Here is a 17,442-nt window from a genome sequence, read left to right as displayed (position 1 = left end):
AAAGAATTTTTTTTCTTTATTTTTAGGCAAAAAGTTATATCTCCAAACTGTTTTAATCAAAATGTAATTAATAAACTATTGCACGTATATATTTAAGGATTATAGTGTGCAATACAATTTATGAGCAAGAAATTAAAAAAAAATCAAATTGAAAATTAACAAATAATCGTAAAAGTTATAAATTATGATTAGAGTCAGAATTTTTGCTTTGATTTGAAAATAACAATTAATAATTAATACTGTCAAATTTTTGATATTACGGCGAAAATAGTCGTCGTATAAAAAAATTTTTGAAATAAAAGTTGTTTGAAATTTAATTTTAAAAAACAAATGTCTCTTATAATTTTTCCATAGAACTGATAAGAAAGCCATAATTTCAAAATTAAGATTTTCATAATTATCAAAAATTTGAATCATTCATTATGAATATTAATTTTGAAATTGCGATGAAAATATAGGTCATATAAAAAAATCATAAGAGACATTTTTTTCAGAATATTAAATTTCCTACAACTTTTATTTCAAAACTTTTTTTATAACACCAATATTTTCGCATTAATATTGAATTATCAAATCATTCATTTTGAAATCAAGGCAAGAATCTTGTCCCTAATTATGATTTAAAATGATATTTTTAGATACCACGTTTTCACCAGCTCTCATTTACTTATGAGTTATTTTAAAAAATTCTAAATTTCTTTTATTAAAAATATTGTTAAGACTCAATAAATTTTTTAGATTGTAATGAAATTGATTTTTTTTTTGAAAAAATTATAAGACAATATTTTGTTTACATACACATACACAAACACATGCGCGCGCGTAAACACACCTACTCAAATATTGTTGAAGAAATCGATTCAAAGCTTCTTAAATTTTGTGATATGAAAACATTTGTCAGAAATAAAATTTCCGATAAAGTAATTAATAATGATAAGTTTCCGCAAGAGTGAAATTTCGGTAAAAATTTGTTGAATACTTGAACGTAAAATTAAAAATAATTAGTTAACAATATGTGAATTTATTATCAAGGATGCTATCGCTATGCACTTACCCGCAAAATCATATCTTGTTACTCTGAATGCGTCCGATAAATAACTGAATACAAAATACCCTAAGTAAGTCGACTTTTATAGAAATTCGAATTGTCAATCTGTTGAGCTAAGACACAACAATAAAGTTGGTGACAAAAAGCGGATGTTTAATTACAGTTGTAATATCCAGTCGAGCGAAAATTAGCCAACATCCGGAATCCATTTCGATGTTTTAATAACAATAAGAAATAATTTCGATATTTTATAATAAACGACTACTCGTAAAATATTTTTACTGTAGATTTGACTTTTTCTTATTAAAATAATATATAATAATAAGAGTTCGTAGAACAAATAATACGGATTTCACATTTTTATTTTCTACAATAATTCATTAAAATGATTTTTTTTTTAAATACATAAAATAATGAGCATTGAGTAAACAAAAAATATTAAACATGGCCTTCCGAATTACCAGTGCATCTCCACTATCGCTCGTAAAACAGCGCTGTAATATTCTATATTATAGTAGCAGCGGCAGCAGGATAACACGCCGACGTGATTTGCCTCCGGAGAATATAAACTTGAAAATAAATAGGCTAAATAAACAATTTTTATTAGTTATTGTTAATTTTTTATTCCTTTCTTTTTCGACACCTAAATTATGTTATATTATACGATAGTGTGAGCTAATATTTGGTGTAGACCAAAAAAATTGTCACCGAGATACGTGAATTATAAATTTTATGGAGTAAATATCAAGTAAATAAATATATTTTAGGGTGATCGCTAATAATTAAATTTTTTCAGACGCCCCATACACTGATAAAAAAGTTGACTAGACTCAAGAGAAAAAATCTTTAATCAAGAATTCCATTTTGAAGAAAATGATTTTTTTGAGAAATTTTTGAACCAAGAAATTATTCTTGGATCAAGTAAATTTCTCTTGGTTCAATAATTTCTTTCTTTTGACTCAAAAAAATCATTTTCTTCAAAATGGAATTCTTGATTCAAGATTTTTTCTCTTGAGTCTAGTCAACTTTTTTATCAGTATATGGGGCGTCTGAAAAAATTTAATTATTAACGATCACCCTAAAATATATATATTTTTATCAGTGTAGAAGCTTCTTCTATATGAAAAAATAAGTGGGGAATTTGGTTTTTTTTTTTTTTAAGTAAAGAGAACACGTGCCTCAGGACGAAAGTTCATTTTTCAATACAATCGCGGTTTTCTTTACATATCTCATGAAATATGCAGATTAAAGGAAAAAATCATGGGAACAATTTTGTAGGAAATTAAATTTTTGACAAAAAAGATCATATTCATTTTTTTTGTAAAATGTGTTTTTTTATGAAGATATTTTAAAAAAACTTTAAAATTTAATTTTTGACGACCATCCTTATATATATATATACATATGGTGGTTGTACTAAAATTGAATAGAATTATTTAATTTTTTTGTTGGTTATTTCAGACATTGCACACGAGAACATCACGAAGTCTGTTATGACACACAACATGATCCAGAGTGACGATAAAGATAAACGCAATGTGGAATTCCAGTGATAACATTTTTGTCTTGTCCCATTGCACAAACTGCAAGAAACTTTTCACATAAAATATCGAAGCTTATGTTTGTTCCAGAAAACTCAAAATGTTTTACATCAGGTCACTTGTTTTTTTCCTCCTATTACAAGAGTGTATTTGTTTTTTTCCTCCTATTACAAGAGTGTATTTGTTCATCACTATTCTATGTTTTTCATTTCTTCATCCATTTTCTCACCGTAAAATATTTTAATTTCACTTTTATTCGAGTTCCTGTTCAGGTAAAATAATAACGGTGCAATAAATCTAAAAGTAAGAAGAGTTGAGATTTTAAAATTAAGTTTAATTCTACACTTAATCTTGAGGATGGTAAATTTTTAAGCGGTACGCAGTAGTGGGTATATCACTAAAGATAAACAAGTGATAAACGAGCATATTCGGTTGAGGGAGTTTTGCAATATTTTTTGCTATAACTAAAAATTTATATATTTATATAACATAGTGTAGATTGTAAAGGGAGTACACTGGCTGCTGGTAGGTGCGAGTGTTAGCTATATATTGTTATAACAAGTTTATAACATCATGTCACGCCGTACAGCCCTCGGATATTTTTTATGCCTCCGAGCAAGTGCGTTGTATTTAATGGGAGCATGAAACTCTAATCGTGATACTACTATACGCTCAGCTCACATTGTTACTGATATCATATAAAGGATATAAGGGTAGAATATCAACTCCGTATATATATATATGTATATATATATATATATTTTTTTTTTAATATTATATATTAAAGTAATAAATTTGTAAACTTGGGGTAAACGGCATGTAGTCAGTTTTCAATAAGTGCAGATTTCAACAAATGCTTTATTATTTATATTTTCAATATTATTCATAATTGGCAGCTATATATTTCAATAATCAAGTAGTAATTGGTAGAAATTATATTCGAACAACTTACTCGTGTGTGGAGATTATAATTAATATTTTTCTTTAGACAAGAGTTGAAGCTAATACAGAAAATTTTTCAATAAATTCAAGAGCTCAATTTGACATCTTTGATAAGAAAAAAGATTAGATTTAACGGGTGTTTGGATCTGGTCAGATCAAGTTAGATCTGGTCATATATTGGACTTCAGTCTTATCATATCTGGACAGATCTTGTCATATTTAATTATATTTCCAATTTTTTTTTTTGGTCATTGTTCAAATTTATTGAAATATATTTCTAGACTAGATTTGGACAGATATGGTCATGCCTGTTCAGACATAACTAGGTATGACCATATCTGAACGTATATAGGGAAGATCGGGCCACAATGGACCTCTCAGGCTACGGACCCCCTTAAAAACAAAATTTTTTTTGGCATTCTCATATTTCCATGAGTTTGATATATGTAGCGTTTTAAAGCGATACGAGTTATTTGGGGCACAACGGACTCCTCAAAAAAATTGAAAAAAAAAAAAAAATCACTTTATAAACGATAGTGCAGCATCTTGTTCTTCAAATGCCAACTTTGTATAATAATTAAAGTGTTTTGGATAATAATTGGAGAGTGATTCTCAAAAATGAGACAAAATCGAATTTATTGCCTTTCCGTAGCAATTGTTGCAGACGTGATCAGGTTCAAATTTAATATCCGACCGGATATAATTTTATTTCATCATGTTTGGCTATATTTTGTTGGTAAAAAATTCTTTACACTTTAGAGCCAGTTTTGGACACTTGAAAAATTAAAATAAATTAATTTGTAAAATGTGTTCAAAGATACTTTTATCCCACTATTAAAATGATAATTTTATTTTATACTTTTTAATTAATTAAAATGAAGTATTTAATGTCCAAAAATGGAGCAGTGGCCACAAATGGTACTTCTACCTTATACTTTTAATTTATAAAGAATTTCAGGTCGTCTGTGATGCCCTCGTCGTCACGTAAATTAAAAAAAATTAACTGTCTTAATGTTATTTGAACGTAAATTTTTTATCAACTTCCGTTTGAGTTGAGGGAAAGTAAATAAGACAAAGTATTTAAGTTATTTGTAAAAAATGTAATTATTTCAGGTGTATAGTCAAAATAAATGAGCAAAAAAAATTTATCCAAGAGCAGACTAATTTATCTCGCATTGTCGATATTTCAACTATTTTCCACTTTTTCATCCTTCACTCGTTTTCTTTCAGTTGGATTTTCCCAGGATCTCAAAGCCCGTGAGTCTAGCACGCGTATATCGAGCCCGCCTACTCTGCACCCCTTTAACCAGCTATCGATTTAAACATTAGCGTCCTGCTGTGATAATAGAGCCAACGTTTGTGTACACATGCTTACCTTGTACTTTTGTGTCCTCCCTACCTATTAAATGTAATACCAGCATTTTTTCCATTACGCTCTTCTTCTCTTTCTATTTATTCATTTTTTTACAACCCATTATTATTTATTCTCCAGTGAGCTTATTAGCTTACATTTATCTGTGGCTTTTTTTTTCTCATCTGACATTTCAATCCATCGGTCTTTGTCACAAACTCTCAGCAAAAAAAAAAACGATAGTAAAAAAAATTAAAAAAGCTATTCCAGTGACAAAAGACACGTAAAAGTTATCATCCGCGATTTTTTATCTTTCCCTCTACTCTGCTACGGACGTTGTGTAAAGAACTAAATTGTTCTCCACGTTGTTTTCGAAGATTGTTAATTTTTTATTTTTCTTATAATTTTTTTTCTAGTTCGGTAAACACTAAAATTCTGGTCATCTCGATTCGAAAACAAGGTCAGACTCTAGAAAAACGATTTTTTTTTGTTTCAACGAAAAATAAGTCTGTCAAAACATCGTTGCCTGAAAACGTTCACACAAATCATGTCTGTCGATTTTATTATTATTTTTTTTTTTTTTTTAGTTAAAAAAAATAAATGAGAAGTGAATAAAATTAGTATAATTTATAAAATTATTATGATAAAAAGTTTAATAAAGTTGTAAAAATATTTTTCATTATTAAAAAAAATTTATTTTATTACTATTAATTATATTTTATTATAATTTTCCTTTCACATTGATTGAATGAAAAAGTATAGTAGACGAAAGAAGTAAAACGTACGGTCTCAATAGATATATATTTCTGTATGATGACGACAACGTTCGACTTTCAATCCTCTCAACTTATTGGCAAACTCCAAGAATCTTCTCTTTCTATTCTTAAGTACTCGCAATCCCTCAAGCCAATAATAATCGGTAATAACTCGATTCTTATAAATCCACTCTCATTTTAACTTGCTGTAATTTTTTTTTGCTTTGTTTTATTTAAAATTTTTTCTTTTTTTTTTTTTTTTTGTACTTTGTATCCTTGAGTTAGCGAAAGTACTTTCATTTTCTTTCGTCCGGCTAATAACTCTACGTGAAAACTTTTAATTCCCAGATAAACTGCACACCCTTTACTCAGTGTTTCCTCTAGTAAAAAGTAATGATCCATTAGCTAAATGACCGGATATTTCCTGAACGGTTATATAACTTGTAACAGAAAACACTAAGGAATACTTATGCCTGAAAAAGTTTAACAGCTTGTTTTCATTTTTATATTTATTTATATTTTTATTTAACGTCCGTTTAAATTAAAACTCGGATGAATAAAGTGAATCTGCGAGTTATATATTATATATTATGTACTACTGTATACTGTATTGCACGAATAGTAGTAGAAGAAGCAACTGTATGTTGTTTGAAAATTGTATTTTAAATTATCCACAATACGTCACGTTTCTTTGAGACTTTTTCAGGTTCAGTGAATTAGCGTATAAATAAAATTTCATATTGGATGGAATTTAAAATCAATTACTCAATGAGACATACGTGTTCTTGAATGAAATATAGTAAAGCCAAAGTATAAAGAAGCAGCAAAAGCCAGTGGGTTTTACTCATGAAAAATTTTCGATTTATATTGGGTACGGTGTAGTATAGCGGTGAGACCTCTTCCGCTTGGTAGACCGGAACCATCTTTCAATCCGGGTAAGGACTTACTGCAACTACATACATAAATTCTGGAAATGATCCTAAGGGACGCATACTTAATAGGGCCGAATTCGGATGAAAATTTGTTTATGATTGACTAACTTGCTTCTTCTATTTATTCAAATTTATTGCATATATATGGAGGATAACCCGAAAAAAGGTTACGTTACAGATAAAAAAGCGATGTTTTATCATGATCACGGTAAATCTGATATTTTTTACTTAAATTGTTTTCAATTGCCGTGAAAAAACTTTTTTTTTTCATTTTTTGGCAAATTGAGGTAAACTAGAAGAAATTCAAAAAAATTATTTTTTCATATTTTTGATAAAAATTAATGAATATATACCCTGAGAAATTTAAGATAAAAATATGAGCTATGATACATTCAAAAGAAAATTTTGTATATCGACGTTCTAATTAGCAAATTGTCAAACTTCATTTTCTTAGTAGGTGAGTATGTGCAATTTTCAAATAGTAATAGTTGGAAAAAATATTATTCGAGTAACCTAGACAAAAATATTATACACATACTAGATATGGAATTTATTTTTAGATGAAAAAAAAATTTTTAAATTACTTTTTTTTCGCATAAATGAAGGATTTTTTTAATTTTTTGTAATTTAAATCTTTTGAAAGTAGGAAAAGTAAAAAAAAAAAAGGATTTCTTGTAGCAAGAAATTTTTTTTATTATGAATTGAAAAAAATATTTCGGCTGCCCAATTTCAAAACACAGTAAAGGACAAATTTTTAAAAATCAATTTTTTAGTATTTTTAGTTCCACTGGGGTCTTGTGGACATGATTCGATACATATTTCAAAAATTTTATTTTTGTCAATTACTATGTTTTGCAATTTGACAGCCGATTTTTCTTGACACGACAAAAAATTTTTTTTTCAACTCATAATAGCGAAAATTTCTCGGGACAGGTAAAAATTTTCTTGAGACGTAATAGTTTTTTATGCCGAAATCCTTTTTTTCGTGTAATGAAGGCCATTTTTAAAGAGCATTTTTTTTTTTCAACAAAATGTTTGGGTTTTTTGCTCGCTCATTTTTTACTTATTAAAATTTTTATAAAAAATAAAAAAAGCCAACACAATTTATTGACATTATATTTATATAAGAATATAATATCCTGCATGAGTAAATATATTATAAATCATTTTTAAAACTGAAAGTGAAAGTATCCAGAAAAAATGAATAGCGCTGGACAGAGTGAGTCAATTTATCAAAAGCCCAATAGTAAAAAAATAAAAATAAAAATGAAAATGAAAGAAATGTAGAAAAATTTTTTGTCAAAAATCCCTTTTACAAGACAAGTCGAAGATGTATGGAGCAGGATGATCCGTTTAGACTCTGTCCAACTCTCATGCTGGCTCGTAAACTCAAAAAGAACAAAAGATCGTTTCACGGTGTGTTGGAATTCTCGTAGCGCGTTGATTTACGTCCTACAAAAGTTTTATCGTCTCCTCTTTTCAAGGATAGGTTTTATGCCACAGAATCGCCACTGTTATTCGTCTACCCTAGTAGATATATTTTTCTTTCATGTCTGTACCAGCAATGGCACTTGAAATAGCAGTAGCAATATCAAAAGTATCAGCAACCTGACGATGAGAATGAGTAATAAGAAATAAGAAATAACGTAAAAAGTAACAGACAACAGAAACTGATCTTAGTTGAACGACGAACTGAAACAAACAATGATAGCCACGGTGAATTTCCGTGGGAACGAGAAGCCTCAGGATATCCCAAGTTTAACACTGTTTCTCTGTTCGAGGAACACGTTTTTCCGTTATCCTCTCGAGGGTACTTTTATTGTACGTACACCCCTTACTGTAAGCTTTTTTTCCCTTGGGTTCTCGCCTACATACTCCACTACACACCGCGCACCTATTACTCTTATAGCAAAGAAAAGGTAAAAGAAATAAAACTAAAAATACCAAGTCGTTTTCTCTTCCACACCAAATTGATCCAGTCTTTTCTACTTCTCTTTGGCTCATAAATATTTAAATCTAATGAACTTTACAGTCAGAATGGAGATTCAAATCAAAATAAATCTTTCGCTTGAATATTCTATCGGCTTTATTCGATTTCATCACAAACAAATCTAACTCCAATACACTAAATAATAAATACATTGACTAGAAAAAAAAGAGTATAAAAATAAATAAAAAAAACCAAATGAAAATAAATAAACATCTTAATCATATCTGTGGCCATTGAACATAGTGCAAAGTAAACATTTTTCACAGTAAATTAATTTGTTTTTTTTTTTTTTACTGCTGTCGACATAGTGGTATGCTGTGTACGCAGAAAATACAACGATAAATTTGAATATGCAGTCGACGATGAAAAGTGCTGGAAATCACAATGGCGCTGGTCATTAGTGAGTAGTGTACAGAGTTTTAGCATCAAAAATTTATTGCTTTGGATTTCTTTAGTTTCGTGTACTGTTACTGTTACAGTTGATGTTGATGTTGATGGTGATGTTGCTGATACACCAGAATTTGGTTTTGTATTTATTTGTTTATATTATTGAGTAGTAGACTCATGAATCACTTGGTGCAACTGCTGCCGCTTCTCGACTGCTGATTGATCAACGGAGGGCGTTCCAAGTGAAGAAATTCATTTAAGTTACGAGTTTAAAGTGATGGTGATGTTTAAATGTGCAAGATACAACGGAGCCTTGTTGCCGGTGTTACGTAAAGGAAATGAGGACAGTGACGAAGGTGCAAAAAACCATTTAAATAAATCCTCAGTTTTAAATTTAAATGATAAATTATTAAACGATAAATTTAACGATCACTAAAGTCATTAAACTCACTCCGAAATAATTATATTAATTTAATGAAATTATGAAAACAGTTGCATAAATGAAGCATTATGGAATGACAGACAATAGCTTTGAGCAATGTTTCAATGATTTTACGATTCATAAAAAATATCTAGTATTTGGGTACTTTCTATTTCCCGGAAATTTAACGATTGAATGATTAACGTCATAAAATCGTTGATACAAGCTGATGGGAAAAGATATTTCGCTACTGAGTTAAATTCTCACTCGGAGCCGAGAAAACACTAACGGTCCAATAAACAATGGGAACTATGACCGTGCGCCAGAGGCACATGATTCATGACACTATCTACGTACGTTGCCTTGCCAGCCAATGAGTTTATATTTTCGTACGTGCCTACAAGGCTATTACTTTATTTTTATTGCTTTCGGACTGTGTGTCGACATGAAACAACATATTAATGTGTCTCTTTGCCAAATATATTTGTCTATTATCATCCTGTAATTTTACAATGGCCATAAAAAACGAATTTTACATAAATATGTTTCCCTCGGGGATGAAACCAAATAATCGAATGTCACTCCATCGAATTATTGTGATCAAAAATATATTTCTTTGTCAATTTTATTTTAAATAAAATTTTTTTGTCATCACAAATCTTACAAGTAAAAGACGAAAAACAAAAGTTTCTTTGTCGGTTGGATAAGTTAATCATTAATGGTCACATGGGGTCAAGAAGAACTCAGGAAATTTTCAACGCCATTCAAAAATATTTTCAAGCTCAACGAGCTCGGAAACAGCAGGAAGTTTTGGAGCTGGCCCGCAGGGTCAATTGATAGACCGATTTATTTTAGTAGGTTTTATTTACATTTTATTAGATTCGTAAGACAGAGTTGTATTTTGGGTACTATAAAAACGTTGAACCTTCATTTTGAATGTTCAAAACGTTAAAAACGTTCAATTTACGTCTAATATTTTAATTCAGGCTATTTTTAAAATAAATTTTAAATTCTCGATGAAAATTTTCGCCCTTAATTTTTTAAAAATAAATATTCTTATTGGAAGTTTTAAATTTTTTATCTACCTTGTCAAAATACACTTAATCTTAATAATTAGCAATTTTTTTTTTTGCTATAACTTTGTGGTAAAAATCAGTACTAGATTTTATAAAAATGTTTAAATATTATCTCTAAAAAATTATTATAAAAATATCGATAAATTTGAGTTTTACAACTAATTAATAAAGATGAAGTCCTACAGACCCCTTGTGACCGTCATGATTTTTGTCGAACACATGACAGTTGAAATTTAAAAATAATCTATATAATATTCAAAAAGATGTGCATCCAATTAACCGTCTGAAGTTGGTAATTAAATTTCGAAAACGTCAGTTACTCGTTAGTAATGCGATGAACGAAGGCAGGGTGCTTTTGATCTTAAAGATTGAATACCCGAGCTCGGGTTGTCAACTAGTGAGAATTTGGAGAACTTTAGTAAACGAGGGGTAAACGTACGAATAGAGCTAGAGAACTATGTATATACATATATGCATTATACATATAGATGAGTAGGGAGTCGAAATTTGTAACCTCACGGATGACACGTTAAACATTTAGGGGTGGCCCTGATTGGTGGCTGGCATCAACCAACGACGACATTAATTTAGATTAATCGTAGCGAACACACTTAGGTTAGGACCCCACTCCCTCTTTCTGTGCTGTACTATACTAACTTTATATACTGTGTGTTTCCTCCACTGGGAAGTGACTACGAGGTTCACTCTTTGCTCCGCTGTGTGGTATTCGTCCTCATCACGAGACACCCGGGATATTATGCATTAGAAATTTACTTCATGCAACTCTCGACATTCATATTATGTATATATATATCTATATATCTAGAGTGTTTTCGTGACTAGCGGTTTCTCAACTCTCTATACTTCAATCATTCATACCTGCATTAAATTGTTTGACGATTCACTTGGTTTGTTAATTTCCATCTGAGCCCAAAAATTAATGGTTTTAACTCATTATTATACATCACTGTGAGACTTAATTTCACTAGACTCTCTACACGAGTACTCGTAATTACTATTTTACACTAAGACAGTTAACGATAAATTTCAAATTTATTCAGAAATTTACTTTTTTTAAACTTAATATAGAGTACGAATTAAAAATTTTTAAATTTAAATTATTGAAGACGCTCGTTGAGGTTGTAAAGATGTGTATTTTACAGTCGGATGAAAAAAAAAATGTAATAAGATAAATTTAAAAAAAAGAGCAAAAAGAAAATGAATAAAAAAATCTCAGCAAACACGAAGAAGAAAATGAGAAAAGAGAAGATGACATAGCGATCGAAAGATTTACCCTCGGGATGTGTTTGTGGGATATTCTAAAGCTTCCAAGGATCCTGGAATCATTACGTATTCTCTGGCATTCAACTCTTTCGTCTTTTTTATCGCGCCACCCCTTGGGATTTTTCTACGTGGTTAAAAATATTTTTCATCATCCCTAACTTGACGAAATTTTTTACCTCATTTTTTATATTTTCCGATCTTTTATAACAGATGTACATTATTTATGTCAAATAATATGTATCCCTGGCTTAAGCTCTTGCGAAAACAAAAGATAAAAATTTTCAACGCAAGCATTATTTACACAGAACAAATAAATTTTTACTGATTAAAAATTATTAATAAAATATTTTATTATTGTTTTTATATTTACTGTCATAAAAATCCAGTTAAATAAATAGTTATATACATTTCATATTCTTTATAAATTCTACTTTACCTTGGTTATGTTGGCCATATATACATACAATACTATATATTTTTTTGAAAGCACATTATTATTTTATTTTTTCATTATTGTCTTCACCAATGTAACCAGGATTTTTTCGCGAATAATATCGCACGGTTGAAAGCCGAAAATTGACAATGGATTCTCATCAACCGGATTCTTTACATAGGGATGCTCATTTCGAGTCAAGATGTTGTCTCTCAACAAAGCTCATTATTTATTCAACTTTTTTTTTTTTATTATAATCCACTCTTTTTATCCTTCTTTTATATCTATACTATATTAACTGATTGTACTATTTTTATATTTCAACGTGGCGGATAAATTTAACCATGCAAAGAGTTCATTTTTTTTCAAGTACCAAGTACTGAGTACTAAGTACTTTTTTTCCATTTTTTTATTGCAATAATTATTAGGGGAAAAAGAGGCAAAATGAAACACCGTTTATTAACAAAAAAAAATTATTTTTTTTCCAAATGTTTATATATAGTCTAAAAAAAATTTGGGGTAAGTTGGGAAATTTTTCTCGTGTTTGCTATTAAATTTAAAATTGTATATAACAGTAATGTTGGTATGAAACATATAGACAAAAAACTTTTGAATTCTGTGTTGAAATTAAAAGCAATTATACAAAATAAATAAAATTTTTACCTGCCCTAAGAAATTTTTTGCATCATAAATTGAAGACGAAAATTTTTTGGAGCGAGAAAGAATTTCTTCTGAAGCCAAGAAATTATTTCTTTCTGCTTGATAACATAACAGACGAGATACAAACGAGTTTTTGTTTTTTGAACAAAATTTAAAAATTATCGTATTTTGGGATAATCAACTTACCCCATATTTTGTTTAAAGACTGAATAAACATTTCCACAAAAAGAATTTTTTTTGTTAAAAAATAGTGATCCATACGATGCGAATGTAAATCACTTGATCAAACGGCGTTAAATTTTCCAGAGCCTAAATGTGTACGGTATATTATATATAAAAGCATTGAACCATACAATGACTTGTATGAGTGTACTCGTTCAAGCACTCTTCCTATGTGCTATACCATGTATACACCGATAGATAGGCACATAGTTTTCCAATCGCGGGAACTGGAAAACAATTTGCCCAAACGGTCAATCGATTATGCGTATTATACGTGTCTCTCACATGCTGTGTATACTATCAAAGTTTATGCGTGCCACGCCGTATGAATGAATATTATTCTCTCGTTCGCGAATACCGTGTGATGCTGGTCCATTTGGGAAGCTATACCATACAGCTAGCTTAACTGGAATGGGTGACAAATTTCAGTGGAGCCTTGTGAATTTGGGATTTACGTGACTTGGTTCACTCATACATTGCTTTTCTGTCTACTATTTTTATTGCTTCGTTCTCTCCTTCGCAATCTGTCTGTTTACAAATTTAAATTACCCAATAAACTTTTTTTACTCGATAATAAAGCAATCCGACTATTTACCATTATTTTATTTTTGAAAATAATTATATACTTTGCTGAAAAAAAAATAAATCAGCTTTACTTGGTAATTTGAATTATTTGAAATATATGTAAATTAGATCGTGTGGAAAAAAAAATTATAAATATCTAAGACGGTCAATCATTAAGATCGTGAGTGCGACGACAGGTCTTGATAACCACCTTTACTGAATGACCATGAGAAAAAATAGCCGAGATAAATTACAAGTGCCAAGTTTGCTAAATCGCGAGTACGTGACTTAGGTTAAAAAGTTGAAGTTAAAAAAAAAAATTTTATAGTAGAATACAATAGAAAGAAAGAGCAATTTGAAATAGCAAGTTCAATATTATCTTTAATACCAACGGCAAAAGAGAAACAAACCCGAAACAATAGAAAGAAAATTAGAGATCGACTAGCAGATATTTACGATTAAACGATTTTCCTGATATTACACCATCCAAGTTTTCTCTACAGTGTTTCTCGATTTAGCCAAATGCTATTTTGTGGTTCGGGTCCATTTACAAGACGACCTGAGCAATGTGTGCACTTATATATATAGATATTGCAATTGCATATTCCTTATTGCGTATATCCGAACGTGCTGTGCAATACGATTATCGTATTAGGAGAAATGTTTGGGCATGTTAGTATATCTAGATAGTAGTAAGCTCTTTTGAAGCCTCTTGTATTTGGTACCGACCGTATATGTAGTCAACTTGACGACACTATCGTGATCAGTACGAAAATATCCAGCTTCAGCAATATTATTATTAATAATAATAATAGTGAAGTGAAAAATAAAATGATTAAAGATGATAAAAAAAATGAGATGAATGTAAAATAAAATGAAAAATAAATTCAATGAAGAAGAGTTTTTCTTGAGAAATAAAAAAAAGTACCTGTAATAAATTTCCATTTAATTTAACACGAGGATTATTGGTTTTTGTTCATAAATTTGAAATAAAATTTAAAAAAAATATAAAAAGTATAACAGTAATATCTGAAAAAGTAGACAAACGAGCATAAAAAGACGCTCGTACAATTTTATTTGCGTGGTCGGTTGACAATTTTTTATTTTTACGATCTTTATACCAGCGTTTTATACTTCTGTTGCATAAGTGGAAACAAGAAAAATTATGCAGTTACGTAAATTATAACTGAGTTACTATAATGGGCTTTTCTGTGAGTGCAATGTAAGGAAGCCAGAGAGATATTGGCTGTTATATGAGATAAAAGATAAGAAAGAGAATAAGAGTGAGAGTGAGATTAAGAATAAGAGCTAGAGAAAATTCTGGAACGAGGAAAAAGTGTGTTGTAGACACGCAGTCTGATCGAGTGGTGAGCTGCCGGGTATACAGACATGCGAAAAAAATCCTTGGTAATACGTGTAGTGGAAAGATGATGGAAAAATGTCGTAAGACGTACATAATTTTTTAACGAATAAAAAGTAAGTGAAAGAACACGTTGAGTTGAGTTGTTGTTACCTGAGGCTGGCATATATTCGATGGAATATAAGACGCCGAATATCAAAACTTTTATACTTTTTCCTTTATCATCAACATTTTAGTCTTTTATTTTTTAAATTTACTGTTCATATTTTTTATCAGTTTTTCAATGATATTACAGAAGTAAAAGTGTATTTTCCCATAAACTTTTACTTGACAATTCAAAAACCCAAATTCATAAATTTATTATATATGTTTTTTTATTAAGGTTTCGTTAGTGTAATATTTTTTCTACTCAGAACTTTATTGTTATATTGTATTTCTCACACCCGTTACGTAAAATATTTTAACAGCATAAGCAAGAGAGTTTTTTTACTGGACAATATCTCGGACGAATGTGACAAGGAAGTAGTTCAAGTACAGCAATAGACCAAAATGAATGGTTGGTCGACCAACATAAATAGCCCGTTGTGTCAAATGCACGGTCTACTATTGAACCGATCGCCAGTCGATACTTTTCGAGTATCGTACTTACTCGTTGTCGTTCATTCGTTCTTTTCATTTCCGGCAATTCAATATTTTCTTTTTTCCTCGATTTTTCCATCTCTTTGATAAATAATCTTCTACCGACTATTTCTCATATGTCAAAGAAAAAAAAATAAACAAATAAACCAAATGGAAAAAGTGCTTACGTGCATAAAATAAATTCAATATATTATTAACAAACATTCAGTAACTTTTTTTTTTTACAATATCGAAATAGCACTAGTATTATAATGACAGGTTCAATCTCATGCTCCTCTTTCCGATTTCATATCTTTTTTCTTAAATTGCCAGTATCAAAAGTTTCCATCCCATTGATGCAGAAACGGTATAAGATTGCGAAATAGTCAGTGTTTAGTTGAATAATTTTTTATGTATTTTCATTTCCACTTATATTTTCGTCGATTTAAAAATTACTTTTACAACATTAAAGCTCGCTATTAACTACTTTAATATCTGTTTGATTCTCTGTACAAATTTCTTTACTAAATTCTAGAAAAAAAATATTCTGTTAAAAATATTATTTCGAATAGCGTTACATTCAAGTCGTAGTATATATTATTTGAGTTCAAAATATGTATATGTTCACTTGAGAAAAAAAGCTAGCATGGATGAAATTTCATGACCTCAGATATTTGGGTCGACGAGAGATTGAGGCCCATGTTCCAAATAAATGTAAGGCAATATATTTCTCTTCATTTGCACTCATATATGTCGATTTTGAACTTAGACATTTTTGTTATAGAAAAAGAGGAGAGGTTGTTAGACCTCAGTGTTAAATAATATTAAAAGAATGTTACCCGAGTAAAAAAACTAATTTGGATTTAAGTCTCAAAGTTCTCAATGACGTTTTTGAGGATCAATTTAGAATTTGACGATTGACAAAAGTATAAAAAGTTTTCCTAGTTTAGTCCTCAAAGTAGTTACGACCAATTTTACCAATTGAGGACTAAATTGGAATAACATAACCTGGATTAGAGCCTCAAAATACTCAAAACGTAAAGGAATAATTTTATCTGCTTTTGAACCTCAAAAGTCTTCGTATTCGACGTATTCTCTCCCCTCCCTTTTCTATCTAAAATTTTTTAAAGTCCAAAGTATAACTTTTCATTCGTTGAGGATTTTGAGGTCCGTTATAATTTAAAATCGATAAATTATTCGCATTTAGACCTCATAGTTCTCATTGAGGATTTTGAGTACTAAAGTAGAGTTACTTTCTGGGCGGCAAATAAAACATCAAAGAAATTGAGGTTTTTGAGGACTATACTAGAATTTGTATTTTGACTCGGGTAGTCTAAGCTAAATCTCTTAAGAGTGAAGACATACCCTAGCGCGTACTTTAATAAAAAGAAATAATTTTCATTTGTTTAATAAATTAATTTGTTTTATTCACGCTTGCCATACCTAAATTCCCTACAGTATCTCTACTGAAAATTATACAACACTTAATATAATTACAATCCTATTTTCTTTATTTGTATCCTTATTCCTCACTGAATCGTCTATTCTATGTACCTTGAGATGAATAATATATTAACTTCATTTTTTATATACTAATTCAAGTCCATTTGCTTTATCGCTACTGGTAAAAAAGTGATGATATTGTGTGAAAGAAGCAACCGCACGGTTTGTCCGTTAGTCGTGAGTTGACTTTAAATCCTGTAACCCAAAAGAGAAATGATAATATATATATGTATATATATCTAGAATGTACACAGGTTCTTTGATCGGAAGGCACTTTGAAAACTCCCAAAAGATATATAAATTTTATTTCCAGCTGAGAAACGAGGAAGTGTCTTGGGTTAAATCTGAAAAGTGA

This window comes from Microplitis demolitor, chromosome 1, assembly GCF_026212275.2.
Source record: "Microplitis demolitor isolate Queensland-Clemson2020A chromosome 1, iyMicDemo2.1a, whole genome shotgun sequence".
Taxonomy (NCBI): Eukaryota; Metazoa; Arthropoda; class Insecta; order Hymenoptera; family Braconidae; genus Microplitis; species Microplitis demolitor.
Note: the sequence above shows the minus strand (reverse complement) of the source record.